Below are 21,880 nucleotides of genomic sequence, written 5' to 3' on the forward strand. Positions count from 1 at the left end.
CCGCACTTAATTCTGCGAAGGTTTTGTTTACGTCCTCCGAACTGGATCAAGTTTTCAAGAGCGTGTTTCGGACTCTTGAAATAGTGAGCTTCCTGGACTGGGCGATTGCGGCCTTAGCCAGGAAGATTAAGGATTTTGATCTTCCTTCTGAGCTCTTGGATGATGTGGTAGGAGTAGTGGACTGCATCGATAGGGGCATCTGCGACGGTGCAGTAGAACTTGCCTCTTTATTTACGACAGGAGTTCTTAAAAAGAGGCAACTTTGGTGCTTCTTTTTAGCAAAAGGTATTTCATCAAACCAGAAGTCGGCTCTCCTGTTTTCTCCTTTGGACAAGGCACATCTGTTTCCTCAGGAGTTGGTGTCTGTAATTTCCCAGGCGTTAGCTCAGAAGTCAACCCAGGATCTTTTGTCGCAGTCTGCCAAGAAGGCGAAGAGACCTGTGCTTTCTACCGCTTCTGTGCGTGGTGTTTCATCTCCTGCTGTCACGTTTGGTCAGTATAGAGGGAGATCCTCTAGGCGTGTTTTTGGCAGGGCCAGAGGAAAAGGCAAAGCCACGCCTAGAACCTCGACGGTCCCCGAGAAGAAGTGAACCTTTTGTCCTCCATTCAGCAGTAGGAGCCAGACTGCAAAGGTTCTGGCAAGAGTGGCAACTTATCTCGGCAGACCCTTGGACGATCCAAGTTTTAAAGGAAGGATATGCCATCCCCTTCCTTTCCAAACCTCCTTTAGTGGAGGCTCCAGTATCTTTACAGGCGTACTTTTCGCACAACTTTGAAACTAGACGCCCTTCGCTCAGAAGTCCGAACCATGCTGGAGAAGGAAGCGATAGAACTGCTTCATGCCCCTCTATCTCCAGGATTCTACAATCGTCTGTTCCTGGTTACGAAAGCCTCAGGGGGATGAAGACCCGTACTGGACGTGAGTGCGTTGAATGTCTTCGTTCAGAAGGCGAAAGTTCTCCATGGAGACAACGCAGTCGGTCTTGGCGTCTTTACATCAGGGGATTGGATGGTTTCTATAGACCTCCAAGACGCTTATTTTTCACGTTCCAATACACCCAGATTCAAGGAAGTTCCTGAGGTTCATCTTCGAGGGACAGGTGTATCAGTTCCGTGCCCTCTGCTTCGGTCCGTCGACGGCCCCGCAAGTTTTCACAAGGGTCCTGTTATCAGTAGCCAGACACCTTCACCTGGAAGGAATCCGAGTATCTATGTACCTCGACGATTGGCTGCTCAAAGCGGCGTCGAGGGAGAGCTGTATGGAGGACCTATCAAAGACTCTTCAATTGGCAAAGTCACTAGGCCTCATTGTCAACGAGAAGAAGTCTTGCCTTACTCCCAGTCAGCAGATTGTCTATTTGGGAGTGAGTCTGGACTCTCAGACTTTTCAGGCTTTTCTGTCCAGTCAACAGATAGCCTCATGCCTGCAGAAGATCGACGACTTTCTGCAGAGGAAGATTTGTTTGTTCTTGAACGAGTGGATGAGCCTCGTGGGAACCTTAGCTTCAGTGGAGAAGTTTGTAAGACTGGGGCGCTTAAACCTGAGGCCACTGCAGTTTTACCTGCAGGAGAAGTGGCCCAGGAAACAGTTCCCGGACTCCTTCACCTTTGCCATTTCGGAAAAGATAAAGGAGTGCCTCCGTTGGTGGAGGTCAGAAGGAAGACTGACACAAGGGCTTCCTCTTCAGCTTCGAACCCAGACCTAACTTTTTTTTCCGGACGCCTCGGACAAGGGCTGGGAGCGACTATGGGGACAAGAGAAGTTTTGGGCCAGTGGCAAAAGAGAAGAGAGAAACTGGCATATAAATCGAAAGATACTAAAAGCGGTTCACTTAGCTCTGTTGGCTTTTCAACAAGAAGTGGAAGGCAAATGTGTCTTGGTCCAGGCGGACAACACGACCGCTCTGGCATACATTCGAAAACAGGGGCACTCACTCGTGGTCCCTCTACGAGACCTCGAGGAGTTACTAGTTTGGCGGAGGAGATCGGGACCAGACTAGTAACGAGATTCATTCAAGGGGAGAGAAATGTAGCAGCGGACCTTCTCAGCAGAAAGAACCAGGTCCTGTCCAACGAGTGGACTTTACATCCCCTAGTTTGCGAGGAGCTATGGAAGGTGTGGGGCGTCCGCTCATAGATCTTTGCAACCGACAAAACGACTTCGGCTGCCCCTTTACTGCTCTCCGGTTCCAGACAGCAAAGCGGTTTTCGTGGACGCAATGTTCATGAACTGGTCAGACCTGGATCTATATGCTTTTCCCCCGTTCAAGATCCTGCGGCAAGTCATCTCGAAGTTCTCAAGCCATCGGAACGTAAGGATGACTCTGGTGGCTCCATTCTGGCCGTCCAGGGAGTGGTTCCCAGACCTTCTACACCTCCTGTCAGACTTTCCGAGACTTCTGCCAGGGAGACCAGATTTACTCAGACAGCCGCACTTTCAGAGGTACCACCAGAACTTGTCCGCTCTTCATCTTGTCGCCTGCAGACTGTCAGGAGACTCGTCAGAAAGAGGCTTTTCAAGAGAGGCTTCGGAAGCTATCGCGAAGCCCAGAAGAGAGTCCTCTGACAATGTTTACCAGGCGAAGTGGACACAGTTTAGGTCCTGGTGCCGAAGAGAAGGCGTGTCTTCTTCTTCGACGTCTATAGCCCAGATGGCCGATTTTCTCTTGTTCCTCCACAGAGAGAAAAAGCTTGCTGTGCCTACCATTAAAGGGTATAGAGCCATGTTGGCTTCAGTCTTTTGACATAGGGGTCTTGAAGTGTCTTTGAATCAAGACCTTTCAGATCTAATTAGATCATTTAATACGTCAAAGAGGGACCAGAAGAGACCAGTGGCGTGGAATCTTGACGTAGTGCTGAGATGGTTACGGTCGCAATCCTTTGAACCGATGGCGAACATCTCCTTAAAGGATCTCACGAAGAAGACTCTTTTTTTGGTAGCTCTGGCTACGGCCAGGAGAGTAAGTGAGCTACATGCAATAGATAAAAGAGTAGGCTTTGCTAAGGGGAAGGCAGTATGTATGTCTACTCTTGGTTTCTTAGCCAAGAACGAAGACCCGTCAAGACCTTGGCCAAGAGAGTTTGAAATTAAGGACCTTTCCCAATTGGTCGGTCCTGAAGAACCCGAGAGCTACCTCTGCCCTGTGAGAGCTCTCAAGTTCTATGTTCAGAGAACGAAGAAGCTTAGAGGTCCCAGTGACCACCTCTGGTGCTCGGTTAGAGATCCTTCGAGGCCTCTCTCTAAGAATGCCCTTTCCCTCTTTTTGAGAAGCCTGATAAAAGAAGCTCATGAGCATTGTGTTGACTCGCAGATGAGTATTCTTAAAGTAAAGGCGCACGAGATAAGAGCAGTTTCGACTTCTGTAGCCTTTAGCAGAAGCTTATCTGTGAAAGACTTGGTTAAGTCCACCTTTTGGAGATGCAAGTCGGTGTTTGCATCGCATTACTTAGTGGACGTGCAAACTGTTTTCGAAAAGTGCAGTACGCTGGGGCCCTTTATTGCGACTGACACAGTGTTGGGGGAGGGTGAAAAGGAGTCTGCTCCTTAACTAACATTTTCACCTTGGTGTTGGGGCTGTTGTTTTTTAAGGTTGTCTGGAGATACATGGTGTGGTAGTATCTTCCAGTTTTAATCTTTGGTATTGGGTTTTATGGTAATGTTAGGTGATCCCTCGTTTTGTTGTTCGTCGTACTGCACCCTGATCAAGGGCATCAGACTTGTCCGTACGCAGCCATGTTCTCTACGGCAAGTACTGTTTTTTATTGTGTCCGACACACGGATCCCTTATATCCTCTCGGCACAATATAAAGGCCAGCAGACTACAGAGGCAGTAACCACTGAGTCAGCTACCTTTAAAGGTAAGGAACCTATGTCTAACTTGTTGCAAGTAGATAATTCCAAGAATGATTTTATTAGTTGCCAGTGTCCCACCTCCTCAAGGTGCCAATCAGCTATATGTAACTACCGGGTAAGTTGTATAAGTGAAAATGACATTTTTATGATAAAATAACGTTTCACTTATACTTACCTGGTAGTTACATAATCATAACCCACCCTCCTCCCCTCACCTGGGCAGTTGGGCAAAAACTTATGACGTGTTCTTGGAATGGTTCCCGATACCCCGATAGAGGGCGGGGGGTAGGGGGATCACCTGTCGTACCGCTAGCACTAGCGCGAAATTTGAAATACTGCCATGACGTCAAAGACAACAGCTATATGTAACTACCGGGTAAGTATAAGTGAAACGTTATTTTATCATAAAAATGTCATTTTAGGACTGTGGAGGTCTTCAACTTTTTAGATTGGTGCTTGGGGGCCTTGGACTTGAGGATTCGGAGTCCAGACTCTATCTCTCTGGGGGAGCTGTCCAGTGTGCTGTCGTGCATGGACAAGGCCGTCAGAGATGGCGCGGATGAACTGGCTGCTCACTTTGGTACGACCCTCTTGAAGAAGAGGGCCTTATAGTGCAATTTTGCAGCGAAGTCAGTTTCTCCTGTGCAGAGGGCGGAATTGCTTTTCGCCCCTCTTTCTAGCCATCTCTTCCCCCAGCCGTTAGTCAAGGATCTCGCCTCCAGCCTTAAGGAGAAGGTTACACAAGACCTTCTCGCACAGTCTTCCAGGCGTCCTAATGTCCCGTCCACGTCTTCTCAGGGACTAGCCTCCAAGAGGCAGAAGCCCTTTCGTGGTAGAGCTTCCTCCTCAAAATCCTTTCCTCGAGGAAGAGGCCTCTCCAGAGGCGGAGCCCCTTCTAACCCAAGGGGCAAGAAATGATACACTGGACCTCCAGACACCAGTAGGAGCCAGGCTTCTTTTTTTTCGGAAGCCTGAGAGTAAGAGGGCGGACTCCTGGTCCCTCAGTGTCATCGGAAAAGGTTACAGGATCCCGTTTCTGAATTTCCCCCCTGTCCTCAACACCCAGGGATCTGTCGCCCTCTTACCGCCCAGAGAAGCAACAGATTCTTTTCGATCTGCTCGAACAGATGCTCGAGAAGAGAGCCATAGAGCAAGTCCTGGATTTGGATTCTCCAGGATTCTACAATCGTCTCTTCTTGGTTCCAAAACAGTCAGGGGGTGGAGACCAGTCCTGGACGTCAGCAGACTGAACCATTTTGTTGTCAAGGAGAAGTTCAAGATGGAGATGTCTCAGTCCGTTTTAAGTGCATTAAGACCAGGCGATTGGATGGTCTCGCTGGATCTCCAGGATGCCTATTTTCACGTCCCCATTCATCCTCGGTCAAGGAAGTATTTGAGGTTTGTCCTGGGGGGACGAATGTACCAGTTCAGGGCTCTGTGTTTCGGACTGAGTACGGCTCCTATGGTCTTCACAGTTCTGATGAGGAACGTAGCCCGGTGGCTTCACCTAGCGGGCATAAGGATCTCGCTCTATTTAGACGACTGGCTCATTCGAGCTTCGTCGGAAGAAAGGTGTCTGGAGGACTTGCACTCAACGTTGGAGCTGACGAAGTCCCTGGGACTTCTAGTGAACTTCGAGAAGTCACATCTGATCCCTTCTCAGTCCATTGTTTATCTGGGGATTCAGATGGATTCAGTGGCTTTTCGAGCCTTTCCATCCCAGGAACGTCAGCAGCACTGCTTCGACAAAGTTTCGGCCTTCCTGGGGAAAGAAACATGCTCGGTGAGGGAATGGATGAGTCTGCTGGGAACCATTTCATCGCTGGAGAAGTTTGTTTCCCTGGGGAGGTAGCATCTCAGACCCCTCCAGTTTTTCCTTGCGGACAACTGGACGAACAAGGAGGATCTAGAGGAGACTCTCAAGATCTCTTTCTCTGCCAAGGACCATCTAAGGTGGTGGCTCGATCCCGCAAAATTGGCAGAAGGGGTTTCACTCTCTCTTCAGAACCCCGACCTAGTGTTGTTTTCCGACGTGTCCACGTTGGGATGGGGAGCAACACTAGGGGGGGAGGAAGTGTCAGGCACCTGGAAGGGGGAACAGGTGTCCTGGCACATCAATCTAAAAGAATTGGGAGCGATTCGCTCAGCTCTCCAGTTCTTCGAAGATCAGGTTGTAGGCCGGGTGGTTCAGATCAACTCGGACAACACCACAGCCCTGGCGTACCTCAAGAAACAAGGAGTTACTCATTCTCGGTCCCTGTTCTTGATTGCAAAGGAGATCCTGTTGTGGGCCCATTCTCGACAAAGTTACGCTTCTCACGAGATTTGTGGCAGGGGTCGAGAACGACGAGCGGACCTTCTCAGTCGGCAGCATCAACTTCTTCCGACAGAGTGGACCCCCATCAGAGGTATGTCAGGAGCTTTGGAAGCTTTTTGGGGCGTCCCCTGGTGGACCTTTTCGTAACGTCAAGGACGACAAGGCTGCCTCTGTACTGCTCTCCCGTGCTCGACCCAGGGGCAGTAGCAGTAGATGCCTTCCTATGGGACTGGAAGGGTCTGGACCTGTATGCCTTTCCCCCATTCAAGATCCTTGGGGAAGTCATCAGGAAGTTTGCGGCCTCGGAAGGGTCGAGGATGACATTAATCGCCCCTTTTTGGCCTTCAGCGGAGTGGTTCACAGAGGTCATGACATTCCTAGTGGACTTCCCAAGGACGCTTCCCGTGAGAGTAGATCTCAGACAACCCCACTTCGAGAGGTACCACAAAAACCTTCCCGCTCTGAGTCTGACTGCATTCAGACTATCGAAAAGTTGGTCAGAGCGAGGGGTTTTTCAAGACCAGTGGCTAAGGCTATCGCCAACGCCAGGAGAGCCTCCTCCAATGCGGTGTACCAATCGAAGTGGGCCATCTTCAGGAAGTGGTGTAAGCTTAAGGGAATTTCCTCTACCACAACCTCTGTGTCCCAGATAGCCGACTTTCTTTTTTATTTAAGGAAGGAATTAAAGCTGGCAGTACCTACCATCAAAGGTTACAGAAGCATGCTGTCAGCGGTTTTTAGGCATAGAGGCCTCGACCTAATGGACAACAAAGACCTTCACGATCTTCTAAGGTCTTTTGAAACTTCTAAGGTAGCTCACCCAAAGTTGCCTTCATGGAATTTAGATGTTGTCCTGAAATTCTTTATGTCCAGACGATTCGAGCCTCTACATTCTGCATCCTTCAAGGACGTATCCAGAAAGACTATTTTCCTAACTGCTCTGGCGACGGCGAAGAGAGTTAGTGAACTTCAGGCTATCAGCAAGAATATAGGCTTTAGAGGCCATGATGCGGTATGTTCTCTGAGCCCTATGTTTCTTGCAAAAATGAAAACCCGTCTTCCCCTTGGCCCAGGTCCTTCGAGATTAAGGGTTTGACGGAGATCCTTGGACAAGAACCAGAAAGAACCTATGCCCTGTCAGGGCTCTGAAATTTTACTTACAGAGGACTCATGAATGTTGAGGTCCTTCTAACAATCTGTGGTGCTCAGTTAAGAGGCCGGATTTACCTCTTTCTAAGAATGCTCTGGCGTTCTTTTTAAGAAGCACCATTATAGATGCACATTCCAGTGTTCAAGACAAGGATTTGAACCTTTTGAAAGTCAAGGCTCACGAAGTGAGAGCCATTGCTACCTCAGTGGCTTTCCAGAAAAACTTGTCTCTCAATGACATTCTGGGTGCCACTTTTTGGCGAAGCAATTCTGTGTTTGCTTCACACTACCTTACTGAAGTGAAGACTTCCTACGAGAATTGCTGTGCGCTAGGACCTTACGTTTCCGCAAATATGATCTTGGGGGCAGAAAGCGACACTCATCCTATCCTATAGTAAATGGTTAGGTGTGTTTTTATTTTTTGGTTATGGTGTTTTTATGGTTGTTGGGTCGCCACCGGGGGTGGTCGTCCCAGTCCTTAGCTTATGTTATGACTTCATGACGTAGCTAGGCTTGGTCAGGTGGTTGTTTCTTTTGTCGTTTGCCCTCATAGTAAGGTCATATGGTCTAGTCACATTGTGGTCTTGCCCCCATTGACAGATCATCTAGAATTCACCAGCTTTATAGGTCGCTACCTCGCTGGAGACTCTAGTAAAGCAGAAGCAGACTTGGGCGACAGTAATCACACGAAGTCAGCAATGCTAACAGGTAAGGAAGCAAGGCGTCAATCGCCTACATTTGTTTGTTTCCTAAATCCTATTCTGTCTCTTCCCACCTCCAATGGTGGGATTCAGCTATATATATATCTGTCAGGTAAGTCTCATGAACAAAATGATATTTTTATAATAAAATAAAGTTTGTTCATACTTACCTGGCAGATATATATAATCATAGTACCCACCCTCCTCCCCTCAGGATACAGTAGCTACAGAAAATCTGAATAGAAAATGGGAATGGTTCCTGATACCCGCCTCCCAGCGGCGGGAATGGGTACTAACCACCTGGCCCCACTGCGTGTGCCGTAAGTTTTTGAATTTCTGTCGGTCCTTCGGAGAATACAGCTATATATATATCTGCCAGGTAAGTATGAACAAACTTTATTTTATTATAAAAATATCATTTTTAAAAGTGTATGTCTTAATTTCTTTGGTTTTGTTGTATCAAGAAATCTTTTGAAGATGTAGGAGGCATAATCAGGTTTTAACTGGGATGCTTTGATGGAGGAACGCTTGAATTTTGTTGATCAGGACTGAACTGATTTTAACTTTGAAAGGTTTGGTCGTATGGTAAAGGTTTGGTCGTATGGTCAGTGATATGCTTTATTTATACTGTATTTGGTATTACTGATACAGCACGATTCCCTTCTCTCTGATGTTACAACTGGTATTTAGAGATTTCGCATTGATCAGCTATCTTATTAATAGCTGTCATGAATAGTTTGTGCATTAACATTATATGGCAGCTGGTGTAGTGTTGAATCAAGTTTCAAATTTCTCATGAAATGAAGGAGCAACATCATTTCCTTTTTTTATTACCATGCATTAAAACTAAATCCCAGTTGAGTTTTGTCTCATTAGGGATGAATTTTGCATAGAATGTATCCTTAGTATGTAACCATGTACAGTAATACTATATGATCAAGGCTGATAGCTGAACTTGAACAGTGGTGGTTCCTCATAGTTCAGAGTTGACATTTTGATGGTTTTGTTTAAAGCAGGTGTTTCGTTTGATTTCTGTGGTGCTCTTTGTTGCAGGCTTATATATTATAATGAAAATGAAGGTTAGGAACCCTTAATACCAACATTTTTTTCCTCTTACTCAAGCATTGTGGTTTTATAACGTGACCTGAGAGTTGGTCGGTATGAGTTTCATACACTAGTAAATCACAGGTAGAAATTGAAGTTCAGAGGAGGATTCTTTTTTTTTCTTTTAAGGCGCTCAGTATGCAAATCAGTAGATGTATTTGTAATGAGGCGGGTGCTTTAATTTAGTTTAATCTTTTGTTAATGATGAACACAAGCTCTATTGATGATGATGATGATAAGTAATAAGTGCCATTAATTAGCAATGTATTTTTGATGCTTTCTTATTCAACAGTGTGAACCCTTGGACGGCCATTGTTTTCGAAGAGGTGGCTATCGGTGTCACCAGGTTATGGTTTACCAAATGTGGTTCGTCGACCGTACTTATTGAGAGAGGAACACTTTACCAGTATCACAACTCCTTCAGTTGTACCCCAGTTGGATGTAAGTGATGCTGTGGAATTGTTAAACTGTCTAATGAGGCTTCTTTGCAGCACTTTCTTCCCTTTTCAGTAGTGACCTTTCACTGAAACTCTCTAGCCACCTTCTAAGCTTTTCATTTTGCTTCCTGTTCTTGAACAAATCCTTTGTGGGCAGGCCCTGTTAGAGTACAAATATGACTTGATTTTCTTGTCAAGGTGCTATTTAGTAACAATATGTGAAATGTTGAGTTTTGATGATTCAAGTTACATGTTATTATCTTTTTTTCCACTTTACTTTCTTGTGTACGTACTGCATGAATATCTTGGTGGTTAAGGTTTCATACATGCACCTGTCACCATTCATGACTTTCAGGACCATACTACGGGCCATTATCTGCTAAGTCCATATTTACTCTTCTGAAAATAACTGCTTCTCTCCCCTTTTTATCACATGCCCAAGCCATCATAGTTTTTAGATCTTGTTACAGTGTATATTTGAGCTTCTGGATACTACATCTCACAACAGTGGGTTCATGTAGACTCTAACACTGAAATGTCAGCATTTTGTAGTCACACCTCTTCAAACTCCCCTTCTTGTCCCTTTTAGTGACTTGTTTCAGCTGTGTAGAAGAATACAAGCCCTAATATGCATATAGTGTTTTGCTTTACTAAGCTGGAATTTAAAAATCCCTTTTTGATGGTTTTTGTTGATTACAAGAAGGCACTTGATGGTGTCCACAGACCAATATTTGTTCCGACACAATATACAAACCCCTGGTCCCTTACATTAGGGATTACTTTCAGGCGTAGGCTGGAAACGGCCATTGAACTTCAAATAAGGTGGTTAGGCAGTTAACTAATGTCCGGGAGGTGGAAGTACCGCCTGCCCGGATGTAAACATTCCAATTTGCTTTCGGCCGTCGTAGTGCACGGACGTTGTTTTTTGCCGCTCTCTGCCTGACAGCTTTCTTTCTACTTTTTGGTGGGAAATTTACTCTTTTTGTTTGTAATGGAGAAACCATCTAAACCTTCCTATCCCCAGCGTGTGTGTCCTGGGGTAGGGGGTAAAAAGTGCAACTCTTTTAGATCTAGAGTCGACGTGGACCCACACGCCCTCTGTACATCTTGCAGGGGGCGTGTGTGTTCACGCGACGACCCCTGTAGTGAGTGTTGTTCTTGGTCCTCCGAGCAATGGGGGAAGTTCGAGGGGAGGAGACATTACCGTCGTAAGCCTACCAAGGAGTCGTCCGAGGGAAACACGCCCCAACGACTCCAGTGGTGGCGAATGTGTCGGGCTCGTTTCTCCCTCCCGGCGAACTTCCCCTGCTTGCTCCCTCTCCCTCGGGTGAGGACTCCCCCTCCCCTTCCTCTTACGTTTCATCGTTTGTGGAAGAGCGCGGGGGAGAGTTGGATTGGGACATCCTCTCTGAGGTCTCTTCCCGTTCCGGAGGGGAGTTTTTTCTTCCGGAGCGGGTAGAGGCTTCATGTATTAACCCGACTCTCACTTCAGGTCTCGGGCTGGATAGCCAGGCACCAATCCCAGGTTCATTCTGGCTACACCTGGGTCTACTTGGCACGTCACTGGAGGGATTGGCTCCTCTGTCCCCCGCTCCAGTCATGACTCACTCGGCAACGACAGTCACTACTACGACCGTCACCATGTCGAGATTTGCCCAGCTCCCGGTGGCAGTTGCATCGCATCTAGACACCCAAGTGTCGGCGTCACCTGCGTTGCAACACGCTGTTCTGCTGCCTCCTGGCTTCCTGGCTCCTTTCACGCGTGCTGGCCCCGCCTACATGGTGACGTCATCATACCCATATGTGACTGTCGCTGCCCCCGTTGCTGACCCTGGCTTGTCCACGACTTCTGTTCCTCATCTGACTTTCCAGCCCGGCCCTTCGTCTGTTCCAGTCCCCATCCCATTGACCCTGGCGCGGCCTGACTTGAATATCCACGCGGGAGGGGCGGCGCCTGCATTCCCGGCCCCGCCCACTTTTGTTCCTGGCCGACGCGCGGCTGTCTCCACCCAGGCAAATGCTGGCTCGAGCTCCGTGGTCTCTGCCCGGGATGTGCCTTCTGCTGCAGCCCCTCCTGCTGTTCCTGAGTCTGCAGCCTCGCTTTCCTGGCTTGGGGACTTGACGACATTCCTGAAGCAGATGGTGAAGAAGAAGAAGAAGAGGTCTAGGAAGGTATCGTCGTCTTCATCTTTCGTCTTCATCATCATCGCGTGATCTTCGTCTGCTGCTTCTTCCGCTTTCTTCCGAGGCTTCCAGCCAGAAGAAGAAGAAGAAGTCTGCTCTCCCCCACAAGAAGCCTCTTGCACCGAGGCTTCTAAGGGTCTGCCTCCTTCCACAGGGAAGGCAGTGGGATCTCTCATCGGCTCTTCCCGATCCTCGGATCAGGGAACTACTGCCCTGGCCTCCGGGCCAGTGGCACCGGGAGCCAAGGGCGTGCAGACCAAGGCCTGCACTCCCCCCGCTGTGCCTAAGAAACTTCCTACGTTGAAGGCCAGCGAGTCTGCGTCGGACACTCGTTTGCGAGTTGCTCCGAGTACCCGGGGTCCCCAAGGAGATCTGGGTACCCCAGTCTGATACAGGAGAAACTTCTCGCTGTACAGACCAGGGCGTGGGGCGAAAGAAAGAGCCGGGGCATGCAGGAGCTCCGTCTCTTCCTGCTGGCACTCCTTCAGGTGCCAAGTCAAGTTCCCGGGATAGTGCGAACGCAAGGAGAGGTGGGGAAGAGGTCCCCTGCTCAGTCTTCCCGAGAGGCTCCAGCCTCGAAGAAGACTGGGGCGCGTCCAGAGGACAGTGCAAGCTCGCGCCAGCCAGCCACACGTTCGACTCCTCCCAGTCCCCAGCCACGTCCACGCGGCCAGCCTGGCTCGGGGGAGGCGAGTGCTTGGCTCTCACGAGCCGCTCCGCTCTCCTCGGGAGATTGCTTCACCTGGTCGAAAGCAGTCTCCTCGACCCGGGGGCTCGTCATCACTGCGGGTTGGTGACCGCTCTCGGCCCTCTGCCTCTGCTGGTTCTGCCAGTAAAGCCAGTGGGAGCGCCTGATCTTCCTCGCCTGTCCCCTCCGCCCCTTCGGTTTCTTCCAGGGGCCACGAGTCGGAGAGGAGGAACTCTGGGGAGTGTTCTCCTCAGAGTTCTGCTGCGTGGGGGTACGAACCTGGCTCGGTCCTTGGCTCGACCAGGTCCTACGCCCGCGTGGTTCAGGAAGGTCCACGGGGGTCTGCCGAGGTTCTCCCTCCTGCAGGGAGAGGAGTTCGGGAGGACCGCACTCTGGAAGGACTCGAGGGTCCTCTGCCCCAGGATGCAGACACCCCTGAAATACAGAGGACTTTTGCGGAGGTTATCGCGCTGATTCGTCAGCACAATGACCTTGGGAAAGGGACCACGGCCTCATCTGTGGATCGTCCGTCGCGCCTCGAATCCTTCTGGGGACCCAAGAAGGAACCCAAGGCTTCGGTGGGGCTGCCGTGGTCCACGCTTGCCGAGGGGGTACTCGACCAGGTGAACGGTCTTGTGTCTGGGCAAGACAGTTCGCTTCGTTCGAGCCGCTTGGACAAGCATCTTCCTCCTCCTCTGCCTCGACAGAAGCGCTTATACGCACCAGTGGAAGGGGCGGTGCTGACTAAGCAGGTTGACCTGGACCTGACTTGTTTGGATCCGGGTCTGTCGTTGCAGCAGTTGACTGCAGAGAGTATCTCCCTCTCTCAGCAAGAAGCTGCAACCCTGGAAGCCACCGCCATGGCGGCCTTCCAAGCAGTCTCCTGGCTCGATCTGTGGTCCTTCACAGTATCGAAGGTAGCTGCTTCCTCAGGCGCTATTGTACCTGGGGAGGATTCTGCCTTTGGGAGACTGTGCCAGTCTGGGGGTAGGGCTATCTCCTACCTCGCCCACCAGACTGCAAACCTGTGGGCGAACCTTGTGCTAAAGTGAAGGGATGCCGTTCTCTCTCGCTTTGCCAGGTCTGTAGGTCCTGAGTCAGCTATTGCCCTGCGGAATGAACCGTTGCTGGGTTCCTCCTCTCTCTTCCCCAGAGAGCTGGTGGACGCCACGGTGGGCAAGCGCCGTGCCAATGACAGTGACCGGCTTGTCCACCAGGCAGTGGCCAAGACCTCCAGGTCTTCGCATCCCACTGCGGCCAGGTCTTCGGGCCAGGCTGGCACTTCCTTGGCCCCTAAAAAGTCCCAGTCTTCGAAGGGGTCCCAAGGGAATACCCAGCCTTCTTCTTCCTCGAGAAGGGGGGGCGTCACTCCTGCCCTTTTCAGCCCACTTTCCAAGCCAGTAAAAGGGGCAAGGGTAAGAAGAAGAAGAAGGGGAAACACTAGGGGCGGTGTTCCCCCCCAAAAGCTGCCGAAGGTGGGGGGTTGCCTGTCGAGCCATTGGGCAACTTGGCAGCAACATGGAGCCGAGACCTGGATAGTGGATGTCCTTTGGGAGGGATATCTACTACCCTTCGAGTCTCGGCCTCCCCTCACCTACTCTCCGGTCCATCTCCAGACATATGTTCCAGGTTCGTCGAAGGACACCGCACTACAGCAAGAAGTGCAAGCCATGCTGATCAAGGGTGCAGTAGAAGTCGTGTCGGACCAGTCTCCAGGCTTTTACAGCCGTCTTTCTCGTAGAGAAAGCCTCAGGGGGATGGAGACCGGTCATAGACCTCTCTCCCTTGAACCGTTTCGTTCGCCAGACTCGGTTCACGATGGAAACAGCGCAAACTGTGCTGGCCTCCATCAGGGAGAACGACTTCATGCTTACGGTGGACCTGAAGGATGCGTATTTCCAAATACCCATCCATCTGTCCTCTCGCAAGTACCTCCGCTTCGTCCTCGGGGAGTCGGTCTTCCAATTCAGAGCACTTTGCTTTGGGCTCTCGACCGCTCCCCAGGTGTTCACGAGAGTATTCTTCCTCGTGTCAGCTTGGGCCCACTCGCACGGGATACGTCTTCTGAGGTATCTCGACGACTGGCTAGTCCTGGCGAGCTCTCACTCACAGTTGCTACAGGACAGGGATCGTCTCCTTGAGTTTTGCCGAGATCTAGGGATCATGGTAAATCTGGAGAAGTCAGATCTCACTCCCAAGCAGAGGATAAAGTACCTGGGCATGCTGATAGATACGGTGGCAGCGAAAGTCTTTCCCTCGGACTCTCGTATCAGCAAGTTCAGGCAGGCAGCACAGCTGTTCCTGTCACGGCAGGAGCAGCCAGCTCGGTAATGGCAAGTCGTCATCGGTCACCTGTTATCTTTGGAGAAACTAGTACCTCACGGGCGTCTTCACCTGCAGTCTCTCCAGTGGAGACTGAAGGAGTATTGGTCCCAGTCCCAAGACCCCCAGTCCTTCCTCATCCCTCTTTCCGAGGAGGTGAGGAAGGAGGACCTTTGCTGGTGGTTAGACGACAGGAACCTCTTGATAGGAGTATCCCTGCATACTCCCCCTCCGGACATGCTTTTGTTTTCAGACCGAGGGATGGGGCACACACCTGGAGGAGTTGCTGACTTCGGGAGTGTGGCACCGAGACGACGAGCACCTTCACATCAACATCCTGGAACTCAGGGCGGCCTTCCTGGCCCTCCAAGAGTTCCGGGATCGAGTGATGGGACACTCCGTGGTACTGATGAGCGACAATACCACGGTAGTGGCGTACGTCAACAAGCAGGGGGAACTGGTGTCCCACCAGCTTCATCAGTTGACGATGCAGGTGCATGAGTGGGCTGTGGCTCACTCGGTAGAGCTGTCAGCCAGGTACATTCCAGGCAAGAGGAATGTTGTGGCAGACAAGCTCAGCCGCCAGAGCCAGGTGGTAGGGACCAAATGGTCCCTCCATCAGGAACTAGCGGAAAGGCTGTTCGACCTATGGGGGCATCCAGCCATCGATCTGTTCGCCACCCGGCACAACAGAAAACTCCAGGTCTTCTGTTCTGTCGTGCCGGACCCATGGGCCGCTGCGGAGGATGCGTTCCAACACCCGTGGGACAATCTCGATGCATACGCCTTTCCCCCATTCTGTCTGATTCGCCGAGTGATCAGCCGAGTGATGATCACCCCGAATCTCAGAATGACTCTGGTGGCACCCAAATGGCCTCAGGCCTTTTGGTACCCGGACCTGCTAGCTCTCCTCTCCGAGGCGCCGAGAGAGATTCCCCCCTGGCCCAACCTCCTGCTTCAACCTCACACAGAGCGGTTCCACCTGGCAGTGCATTCCCCGTGTCTTCACGGCTGGAGGTTGTCCACCATCTCTTGCAAGCGAGAGGCTTTTCACGCCGCACAGCAACAGAGATGGCAGGATACCTCAGAAGATCCTCCACAGCGGTATACCAGGGAAAGTGGTCCGTCTTCTGTGGTTGGTGTCGTCGAAGGGGTATCTCTGTGGTCGGAGCTACTGTTCAGCAGGTCGCGGACTTCCTCGTCTTCCTTCGCCGAGAGAAGCTTCTCTCCGTTTCAGCTGTGAAAGGCTACCGCGCTGCACTCGGCCTAGTCTTACGGCTGAAAGGAGTAGACATCTCCTCCTCCTTCGAGATTTCCCTACTCATGAGAAGCTTCGAACGGTCTTGCCCACCCAGGGATCTCAGGCCCCCTGCGTGGGATGTGACTCTCGTCCTGAGGAGCCTGACTCGTTCACCGTATGAGCCTTTACGAGAGTCATCAGACAGGGATCTGACCCTCAAGACCGTCTTCTTGCTTGCCCTGGCATCGGCGAAGAGAGTTGGCGAGCTTCACGGACTTTCCTTTGATGTTAAACACTCGAGGGGATGGGGATCAGATACGCTTGATTTCGTCCCAGATTTCGTAGCGAAGACTCAGAATCCTTCGGTCCCTGACGCACGGTTCGAGTCCTTCACAATCCCCTCCCTAGAGGACTTTGTAGGTAATGAATCAGACGAGATGCTACTGTGTCCTGTTAGAGTGCTGTGGCGCTATCTGAAGAGAACTCGGCGCCTCCGGCCTGAGTGTCGACGACTCTTTGTTAGCACTGGCTCGACCAAGAAAGAAGTGTCCAAGAACACCATCTCTTTTTGGCTTTGTGAGACGATAAGGAGAGCGTACTCTGCTGCAGGAGAAGACTACACCGGTAGGCTTCGCCCGAGAGTTCACGAGGTCTGCAGCATTGGTCCGTCCCTTGCATTCCGGAAGAATATGTCGGTGTCACAGGTGCCGAAGGCGGGGGTGTGGTCCCAGCAGACTACCTTCACCTCCTTCTACCTCCTAGATGTTGCACACAAGTCCTTGGACACTTTTTCCTTGGGTCCTGTGGTGGCTGCTCAACAAGTTGTGTAGCTTATCCGGCTCCTCTAACAGGACAGGTTGCATCTCGCCTAAGTTGTATGGTTGTGATTGGGAGATTGAATGTTGAGTGACTGGCCTCTCTTCTTTCTCCCCATCCTGGCTCTCTTCCCACGGGCAGGGAGCGGACATGCCGTTACAAGCTGGATGTGGTGATCAAGGCAGGTAAGCACGTAACGGGAGCTCCCGTTCTATTTCCGTTCAGGCTAATAGAAGCAACCCCACTCCTTCCTCTTGCAAGGGGAGGAAGGAGACCATGACTATGAGACAAACCCAACGTTTGTATTTGCCTTATTGTCATCCGACGTCAAATTTCTTCTAGCCTACTTTGCATGAACTGACGTTTCCTCTTTCATGCAAAGGGACCCAGAAGTCTGACAACTGATCCTGCGTTTCTTACAACCCGATCTTTTGTCAGAGGCAGTTTTTCCTTCCTCGCTCTCACGACCAGGAAGGGAAGACAAGGTGGTGAACTCCAGTCAGTTCAGAGAGACTTTCTCAGATTCCTCCCTCCAATCAGTGAGTCTCCTAATGTAAAGGACCTGAGGGTTTGTATATTGTGTCGGAACAAATAATAATTTTTAAAAGTAAATTGTATTTTTCCTAACTATACAAACCCGAGGTCCTTTTTACACTTTATGCCCACCTCATGCCACCCTCAATCTGATACCTGGGCGAAAGGCAAATTGGAATGTTTACATCCGGGCAGGCGGTACTCCTGCCTCCCGGACAGTAGTTAACTGCCTAACCACCTTGTTTTAAGTTCAACGGCTGTTTCCAGCCTACGCCTGAAAGTAATCCCTAATGTAAAGGACTTCGGGTTTGTATAGTTAGGAAAAATACAATTTCCTTTTAAAAATTGTTATTTTTCTCATTCTGAAAGTCTCAAAATCCACATCAGACATCATACTGGATAGAAGCCATTCACTTGCTTTAATTGCCCAAAAAGTTATACACGTTTGAATAGCCTGCAATTACACATGAAAATTCATACTGGAGAGACTGGCCTTTCGTTTGCACTGAATGCCAAAAAGGGTTTGCCACGACACAGTGTACAAACCCTCGGTCCTTTATATTAGGGGGAATTACTTTCAGCGCAGGCTGGAAACGGCCGTTAAACTTTTGAGCAAGGTGGTTAGGCAGTAACTACTGCCAGGTAGGCGGGGATACCCGCCTGCCCGGATGTAAACATTCCAGTTTGCTTTCGGCCGTCATGCGTTGCTGACGTGTTTTCATTCTCTCTCTCCGCCTGACTGTCGTTAAGCTCTTATTATCCCGGTGGGATCTTTCTGTTTTTTTGTTTATATGTACGTGTGTTTGATATTTATTAATACAAACCCACGATTTGTGATAACCTTGCGTAAGCCGTCGTTCCCTGCCTGTGTCTTGGGTTTGACGGCCAAGGGCATAACTGGAGTAGCGTAACCAAGTGGTAATGCTTCTCTTCCAGCAGCCCTGTACGTAAATACTGAAGGCGCCGCTGTACTTTCGGAGATTTAGTTTGGGACGCAATATCTTCACTCCCCTACATCCATTGGGACGTAAGAGTTAGTTCCCTTCTTGGGCTTCCGCCCTCCACATATAAGGGCTATCACTAATTTCTTCCTACTTATGCTGAGTGTTGCTCGCCGCCTGCGCTTAGAGAATTGCGGGCCGAACAGGAGGTTGCAGGCATCGTCGATAAGTTCCGCTTCCACGTTGCCCTTGGTGGCCTCCCCTCCCTCCTTTTTTCTCTTTCCGTAGGTTCTTCCTTCTCCCCTTTAGTAGATCTCTCTCCTTCGCCCTCTTCACTCGCTTGTCGGGCGAAGACCAGGGGCGGGGAGGGTTCGGGTGACCTCTTGTAGAATACCTCCTCCAGCTGCGTAGGGCAGTTCCCCTTGTAGCGAGAGGAACCTCCCTCTACTAATCATCTTTGCTTTTCTTTCAGGTTCACAGTGAGCATTGCAGACACAGCAGTAGTTGGCTGGATATATCAAGAATATCTTGCATGAAGCAGTCCCGACATTCATTCAGTGTTGCTTCGGGATCGACCACAGTACCTGATTAGGTGACATATTTCCATGTCGGGATCGCTCTGACTCTGTTCCAGCCGATGTAGATCGATCGCTGTCATTGCTGGTTTTCATGTATGCTGTTGCAATGCTTCCTGCGTATCTGTGGTCCATCTGCTCCTGCTGTTCCTTGTGTTATGCTCTTGTCAACTCGATGAAAGTCTCTGGGCTGCTCTTCCTGGTCTCCTGCCGCAGCCGCCCTCATCGCTCCTGTCGCTGCTGGTGACTTTCAAATGACTTTCTGTCCGTTGCAGTAGCTCCTGCCTTCCGAACCGCTAACGTAGCTCCTGCATCGGATGTCCTGATTGTGCCCACTTCTTCTCCTAGTGATCATGCCCGGGGCCGCTTCCGTTGTGTTCCTGCCAGCTGCCCTGGAGATTACGATGTCAGCCATCCTGTAGAAGGTGTTGGCGTGAAAGGGAAGGAAGTGGCCTTGTGGAAGTGACGTTCCTGGTCGTTGCAATAGCTCCTGCCCTCCGAACCTGTGCCGTAGCTCCTGCATCGGCTATCCTGATCATTCCTACCGCTTCTGGCGGTCATGCCCGGGGCCGCTTCCGTGTGTTCCAGCCAGCTGCCCCAGGGGTTTCGATGTTCGCCATCCTGTAGAAGATGTCGGCGTGAAGATGTAGGAAGTTGTCCTGTTGAGGTGATGTTCCTGGCCGTTGCAGTAGCTCCTGCCTTCTGAATTGCTGCCGTAGCTCCTGCATCGGCTGTCCTGATCATGCTTCTCCTGGTGGTGGTGTCCTGGCTGCGTCCGTTGTGTTCCTGCTGGACTACCCTGGAGGTTACGATGTTTTGTGTCCACCATCCTGTAGATGTCGGAGTGGAGGTGAAGGAAGCTGCCCTGTGGAAGTAGCCCCCGTCTTCTTCATCTTATCTTTGATTTTGTCTTCTGCTGCGTCTTCCTTTCCTCTCCAGAGGTCCAAGGGGGTCCCGAGAATCGGACAGACCTCCATCGGCCGAAGGAGAGGAATGCTGCTTTTTCCCCTTGATGCCCTTGGACGTCTAGGGACTGCCTCCCTCCGAGGAGGCAGTGGGTCTCTCGTTGGCTCTTCCCGACCTTCGGGTTTGGAAAGCGATTGGCATAGCTGTGGGTTTTGTGTTTCGGAAGCCGCGGGCGCGCAGACCTCAGTTTGTGATCCCGTTCCTGAGTCATAGAGGTTCTGCCTCTAAGATGGGGGCTGCTTCGGGCGCTCGTTCGCGAGCCGCTCCGAGTACTCGAGATTCTATGGAATATCGAGTATCCCGATCTGGTCTGGAGAGATTTTCCTTGGCCCAGTTCGGGAGCAGTGCAAGAGAAAGGGCCGAGGCACCCAGGTGTCTTGGTTCCTCTTCCTGCCAGCACTGCAAGCGCTCCCCAAGTGTTTGCCAGTGCTCGGTCGGGTTCCCAGCCTGGTGTCTCGATCCTGTCGGTTCGAACATCAGAAGAAGCAGGGAAGAGATTCACTTTGGAAGTCCTGTGGGACTTCTAAGGGACTGACTCTCTTCCGGGAGGCAAGTTTCTCTCGTTGGCTCTTCCCACCCATAGGCAGGAACCGATTCGCATTCTCCTGTGGGATCTTGCGTTTTGGGGGCCGCGTGAGCGCGGCCTCTCGAGGCCACGCCCTCGTTGCCAGTCTTGGAAGTTAACGTCTAAGACTGGTTCTGTGCTTGGCTCTTTTGATTTATTAGGAAACAAAGCAGCCGCTCCCGATTTTCGGGTCTCGTGGTTAGCTCAAATTCTATGAATCACGAGCGCTCTCCTTACGAGAGGCACAGGACGAGAGAAAGTGCCGAGACACCCAGGTGTCTGGTTGCCGGGACACCCAAGTGTCTGGGTGCCGAGACACCCGGGTGTCTGGGTGCTGAGACGCGGTGTCTCGATACTGCCTGCCAGCTGCTTCGGTTGCTCGGGCGGGCTTCATTCTTGTGTCTCGAACTTTAGGGTTCGAGCATGCAAGATAGCAGACACAGAATTCCCCTTTGAACCTTCTTCTCGAGGGGCCTTGGCCTCGAAGGAGTTTAGAGTTCGGGAAACTAGCAATTGTTCACAGCAGACGAGTCCGGCCTGCCCAGTTACGATTGTGTTCGCGCAATTGGCTCGGCTCGGCCTCCAGTCGCACTTACGAGACTGGCTCAGCTCGACTCGGCTTGCCAGACTGGCTTGGCTTTGCTTGGCTCGCCAGACTAGCTCGGCTTGGCTCTCCAGACTGGCTCGGCTCGACTCGGCTCGCCCCGCCTGCCTCCTAGTCTGCCGCATACTAACCAGCTGCATTGCGCTCGCGTGATCGGCTCAGCCCTACTCGTTTTTTCCGATTTGGGTCCTCAGCTATGTTCGAGCGATCTTTTTGCTCTTCCCAGGAAAGCGCTTTGCCACGGCACAAGTGCTCTTCATTCCCCGTGTAGCAGTAATCTCCTCCAGTTGATTATCGCTCACGGTCCACCTCTCCTGCTTATCATAGTGGCAGGACAGGTAGGGATACTCTTTTCTCCTCACCTGTTCTCTTCTCCTCTCGGTTGTTCTGAGAGGCGCGAGACAGACAGAGAGAGCTCCGACGAAATTTTCATTCGGAGTTCGGCTGCCTGGCGTGCTTTGGGTATCGGTCCCCTGATTCTCTCGTATTATAACCAGGTAGCCGAAAGGGGTTTCATGGGATCTGTCAAGGTCTCCCTCCAAGGGGAGAGGTACAGGAGTTTCACGCATCAGAAACAGCGAGGGTCTTCCTCTTCAAGTTACAATCACCCCCGTGTTCTCGGAGAACTTCGCGCCAAGAAATCGGCGCGAGGATCCCTGGGACAGGACCGCGGCTCCCCCAATGAATAACCTTCATCACTCGCAGCCCTTGCAGTTCCCAAGGGACCGAGAGTGTCGTGGACTGCCGCGGTCCTGGCTTCCAAGAGCATTCTCAACCTGATGAATTCTATTCTTCGGAGTTAATTCAGGTTGAGACACCAAACTTCCACCCCTGACTCGACAGAATATGAATTCTTCTTGCCTCGGAGGGTCTTGCCGACTGCA

At 51.0% G+C, this 21,880-nt stretch overlaps 1 protein-coding gene across 1 annotated transcript in view; it reads left to right on the forward strand.

The window, feature by feature from the left end:
* LOC136838183 (gastrula zinc finger protein XlCGF57.1-like) overlaps positions 1 to 21,880 on the forward strand; it is a 73,926-nt gene that overhangs the window by 36,103 nt on the left and 15,943 nt on the right. The window contains exon 2 of the mRNA XM_067103058.1: positions 9,417 to 9,565. The gene's annotated coding sequence lies outside the window, so the exon portion shown is untranslated. The remainder of the gene's footprint in view (positions 1 to 9,416; positions 9,566 to 21,880) is intronic.

This window comes from Macrobrachium rosenbergii, unplaced genomic scaffold (genome assembly GCF_040412425.1).
Source record: "Macrobrachium rosenbergii isolate ZJJX-2024 unplaced genomic scaffold, ASM4041242v1 171, whole genome shotgun sequence".
Classification (NCBI taxonomy): Eukaryota; Metazoa; Arthropoda; class Malacostraca; order Decapoda; family Palaemonidae; genus Macrobrachium; species Macrobrachium rosenbergii.